General features: G+C 36.0%; 1 pseudogene; it reads left to right on the top strand.

Annotated features, from left to right (window-relative positions):
• Positions 1 to 4,769: 4,769 nt before the first annotated feature.
• On the top strand, positions 4,770 to 5,699 carry LOC148120086 (olfactory receptor 4L1-like; annotated as a pseudogene).
• Positions 5,700 to 5,928: the final 229 nt, after the last annotated feature.

Below are 5,928 nucleotides of genomic sequence, written 5' to 3' on the forward strand. Positions count from 1 at the left end.
TGAGTGAGTTGTGAACATTCTTTTTTAAAATGTCCCAGGGACACCACAGTTAAAGCAGGTTTTATCCCCAGTTATCCAGGATCCTCGCCCAGGCCTGATGGCAGCGGCAATCACCTGGCCCTGAATGAAGTGCCCATCAATATCCCGGCAGATCCGCATGTGTTCATTTAAGCTTTTTGCCTTATGTGGCTGCAAGGCTTCCTTACAGTATTTATTTGAATTCTCAAATGTCAGCTGCCTAACTATGGGCATAGCTGTTGTCACATCACCAAATAATCTCCCTGCCAACGGCAATATCCTATCCACATAGTCCTGAAATGGTTCTGAAGGCACTTGTAAAACTTTTGACAGCTGATCCCCCGCGGCCTTGTTTGGCAGGGCTTTCCAAGCTTTGGTAGCCGCATCAGCCATCTGGAGATATACGGCAGGATTGAGCACAATTTGATTGGCCAAGTCAGCATATGCTCCTGCTCCAGTTAGCATGTCTAGATTGCGCTGTGCCTGTCCCACTTGTGCATTTAACCTAGCCGTTTGTAAACAATTTTCTTGATATTCTCCCCTCTACAATAAGTAATCTCCTCCCAATAGTACCACATGGCATAGCTGCTGCCAATCATTAGGTATAAGATTCAATGCCACAAAAGACTCTACCATGGCAAGAATAAACAGGGTCTGAAAGCTCAAGGCCACATGTTGTCTCAGCATCTGTCCTGGATTGTTAGGATCAGGTACCTCTATAACCAGAGCAACTGTGTGCCGGGGCTGAAAGCAGACAGCCCCTCTTCTTACTGAGCCCTCTTCAGCCTCCCTGTCATTTGTCAGTCCCCAATGGGACTCCCTCCTTTCCCAGTCCTCATTATAAGCAGATGGGGCTGAAGACACACATAAGGAATCCTTCACCTTACAGCGCTTCAGCCTTTTCAGATGTACCTTAATTTCCTGCGTTAGCTGTGCTTCCTCATCAGATAAACAATTCTCTGCACTAGAGCTGAGGCTGTCTTCCCAATTTTCTGACTTGGAGGTTATTGCTATCTGGTTTTGCATCTGAAAGAACCAGGCAGACTTTGGTGCTAACCTTAGTCCTGCGCCATATTCCGAAATTCCCCCTGGTACCTCTGTCATTTTCTTTTGGTCCCTATGTGACTCTGCCTTTCCTATGGACTGGCGAGTCTCTTCCTCTTGTATTACCTCAAGTATTTCTTTAACCTCTGGTCTCACTTTCACTTTATCAGTAAGCAGAGTAAGCAGGGCATCGTGAATCAGGCACAAAAGTGAAAAGGTAGATATAGGGATGCTATCGGCACTCTCCTTTTGCAGCTGTTTCTGGAAATCTGTTTTTATCCATTTCCAGTTGAAGAAGTTCAAACTTCCACCTGTCAAAAACCATGGGCTTGCTGTGGCTATATTCTTAAGAAAATCCTTTATAGTTCTCTCTTTGACCGCAGTTCCTTGTTTCTCTAACAGTTTAGCTATCTGACATATCAGGTCTCTCTTACTGCTTGTGGATCCCATTTTACCCCAATCCATCCTTACCAGCCTAGGACAACCCCGTCTGCTACCTCTTCTTTCAGATCTCGGTGGGAATCTCCACTTGCCATGCCAGCACGCAACTGTCATTCTTCTGAGTGAGGGATGTCGGGATTAACACGCAACACAACTTTAGGTTCTGCAGACAAGCCTTTATTCCACTTTCTCACACAGTATATATAGCTCTCAGCAGGGGAGGCCATGACAGCGAAGGCAGGAAGCTCATCACCATAACTCAATGGCTTAGGGGTAAACATCCTTAGAAACATTGCTGAAAACAACAGATTGTTCCTGGTTTTGTTCCTGATTTTAACCAACCTCAAGAGTGCAAAACAGATCAAGTAGGGGTGCGAAGGCCTGTTCTCTAAGGACCCAACAATGTGTGTCTGTTTTTGTGCCAATACCATACTATTTTCATAATAAGAGCACTGTACTCTAACTTCAGATAGATATATTTCCTCTAGTAATACTAAACAGTTTTTAATCTTCCAAATCTTCCATTTCCTGCATGAGCTACAATTTCACACACACACACACACACACACACACACACACACACACACACACGTTCTTCATATGTGTGTGTATGTATAATATTTTGAAAATGTACTCAAAATTATTTAAAAATATTCCTTGAAAAATATCCACAAAAATGGAACTTAGCAAAATAATTTGAAGGCAAGAAAATGGGACTTACAGCCAATAAAGTCATTGCAAGCTTATTATAGCATCACAAGTACACCAAGAATTTAATGATTGTTACAGTCAACGCAACACTCATGCAGAAACAGAGCTCATTACAAGGTCAAGAATTAAATGCAAGAATCTCTCTTGGTCATGCTAAAGACACAATAGCCTCATTTCTTACAGCTCCCACTGGGGTTTGCATTCCCAGTACTCTCAAAATCTGTCTCCAGTAATTGGTCCACATTTTTAAAGAAAGTGGAGATACTCTCCAGTATGATATGCTGTCCATTAAAGAAAATAAGAAGTGTAGGTTCAATTTATATACTACCTCAAATATCATGATCTTCATACTGTTTGTTAGTAAAGGTAAGTGAAAATATTGTAGAAAGCAAATTTTTGTTATGAATAAAATGGTATTTTAATAAATTGTGTTGACTAGAAGAAGGTTTTAGTCTTTGAGGCATTGAATTCTTGAACTGAGAGATAACACCACTTAGTAGCAAGGTAAAACTAGCAATTATGTGAAAAATTGAAAGAAAATATGCTCTCAAGGCTATGTGGCAGAGAAAAATTAGGATTCATTTGTTAAAGAATAATTAGGATGAATATAAGAAATTTTATATCATCATTCAATAAAGTCAGACTACAACTGAAAATTAAGGATTAGGGCTACTGTTCTTTTCAAGATTCAGGTGGTTTACAGAGTACATAAATATTTGTATGTATTCACCATCTGAGGAGGAAATAGAGGATGACATTGCGTTCTGCATCAGATATTTATAAAACCTCTATAAAAATAATCCTTAGACCATAAATGGGGAAAAACAATAATCATTGGTTAAGAGGAGAATCATAAGATGTTTTATATTCAAATGAAAGGAGAAAATGCAAATAATTTAAGATTGTTATCATGAATATTCTCCAGAGTAGGAAAACTAGACTAGCTAGTTTACAAGTAAACAAGGCAGCCAAAAGTATGTAACCCAACAAAAGATTGAAATAATATAAAAAAGATATAATAAATTTGATCTGCAACATGCTTTTGATTGCCTTCAAGGGAAATGTATTTGAATTCAAGCAATGGGATAGTACTATAAAGATGTATTTAACATATCTCATTTTATAGATGTTCATAGGTTACCCATATCAAAACATTTTTGGTGTACTGGCCATAATCTTTATTTCAATTTTGAAGGTGTCACATGGAGACAATGTTAATTTTGTTTTTGCATAAGTCATGCACTAAGTTGAGACTTTTCTCACATAGTTTATTTCCTTTAATGTCATGTATTTCTAGATAATAAGCTCTCTGCATAATAGACTTTAGTTACATAAGAACGGTGAGTTAACATTTTTACAACATTTATTTGTTGTTGAATTGTGTTTTTTTAAGAAATTCATATAAGGCATATGAGGTCTAAGAATATTTATCAATTTGATAATAAAATATATTCTTTCCATTCTGGTGGCATGAGGTATGTTGGTATAAACCAAGATTCTGGTGTCTGGTTGACTTGTTTAATCACTAGTGTTCATTCATGATAGCTATGTAATTGTAAATGTCAATAAAATGTGCTTCATAGCTTCCATATATATATATATATATATATATATATATATATATATATATACACACACATGGCAACAATAATACTCTTGCATTATGTGTTTGTTATGAGCACTGAACTCCTCAAATGTCCATTAAATATTTAGAATAAGTCTAACACTTAGTAAACACTTTACTGTAATTAAAAATGTATTATTACTCAAAAAATTATGAATGATGCCTAGAATGCCAAGTTAAGATGGTATAACTTTTAACATTGTAATACAAGTAGAATTTATACATGAAAACTGTGCAGAGTATGAAAACATATATTTTCCACAACTGTCCTTCTTTGTATATTTGCAATGAATTATTTCAAAATAAAAGTGTAAAACAATCTGAGTCTGAGATATTATTGAGACTTTCATAAAATACCAAAAAAGATTAAAAGAAAAAAATATATTAATGAATTTGAAGATTTGTTTCCTTGTACAAATTGAATCATAAACTGCATCTTTGTTTGAACAACACTAAATAACCTTTGTTAATCTCTTCAGAAATACAGAGCAATGTATTTACTGGTACAATTCTTTACCCTTCTATATTTGAATCACCTAACTGTGAGGAATCCAGTGAAATGAAACTGATATATTAGAGACAAAATAAACAGCTATTACCATATAATCTTTATTTTCATTTGAATATGAACAAATGTATGGGAAAATGAGGATTTACTAAAATAAATCATTTGATAACATTAAATAATAGAACTTTCACCCTTTCAAATGTTTTCTATGTTGCATAAATGCTGTTTTAACATGTGATGCTAAAAGTCATTTCAATTATATTCTGATATGTTGATATGATAAACATTGTACGCTTTCAAATCATCCATTGATATTATTAACAGATAGCAAAAATATAAATGTACTAACAGTAACTATAGCTTGCTTTTGTTTTCTATCTCCTTGTATTGAAAGAACTTCCAGAAACTTTCTGATTTGAATAAATGGATTATGAAAATGGATCATCTGTGAAAGAATTTATTTTAGTGGGATTTTCTGGAGATTGGCAACTTCAGATTTTCTTCTTTGTGATATTTTCTTTAATTTATGGTGCAACTGTGGTGGGAAACATTCTCATTATAGCCACAGTGGCAGCTAATTCTACCCTTCGTTCTCCCATGTACTTTCTTCTCGGAAACCTTTCCTTTCTGGACATGTGTATTACCACTGTCACAACACCCAAGATGATCAGAGACTTGCTTGCAGAACACAAGAGCATCTCTGTATGGGGCTGTATGGCCCAGATGTTCTTCATGCATCTCTTTGGGGGTGCTGAAATGACACTTTTGATAGTCATGGCCTTTGATAGATACGTGGCCATATGCAAACCCTTGCACTACAGGACAGTTATGAGTCACAGGTTGCTGCATGCATCTGTATTGTTTTCCTGGACAATTGGTTTCATACACACCATGAGTCAGATGGTATTGATAGTGAATTTGCCTTTCTGTGGCCACAATATTATAAATAACATATTTTGTGATCTCCCCCTGGTAATCAAGCTTGCTTGTATTGAAACAAACACTCTGGAGTTATTTGTCATTGCTGACAGTGGGCTGCTGTCTTTTATCTGTTTCATCCTCTTGCTCCTTTCTTACACTGTCATTCTGGTCACTGTAAAGCGCAAATCACCTGGTAGGCTTTCCAAGGCTCTGTCCACCTTGTCTGCCCACATAATGGTGGTCACTCTGTTCTTTGGACCCTGTATCTTCATCTATGCCTGGCCATTTGGTAGTTTTACAAGCAATAAGGTGTTTGGTGTATTTTATACTGTAATCACTCCTGTATTGAATCCTATTATTTACACACTGAGAAATCATGAAATGAAAAAATCTATGAGAAAATTATGGATCCAATGAGTTAGCTTTATGTAGAACATATAGAGAGAGAGCTGTATGTGATTGACAGAGTCTTTGATTGTCATAGTTTGATAAATTAATGACTATGGATAATGTACTGCTTTACGTTTATGTTTGAATCATACCCTAATAAAGAGAAATTGACACTAATATATTAGTAGTGATTGTTTAATGTCATTTTTCATCATTTTTATTTCAAATATTTTTCAGTAATGAGATTTTTCTTATTGCGTTATTAAATCTG

The sequence above is a fragment of the Myodes glareolus genome, chromosome 12 (assembly GCF_982192425.1).
Source record: "Myodes glareolus chromosome 12, mMyoGla1.1, whole genome shotgun sequence".
NCBI classification, from domain to species: domain Eukaryota; kingdom Metazoa; phylum Chordata; class Mammalia; order Rodentia; family Cricetidae; genus Myodes; species Myodes glareolus.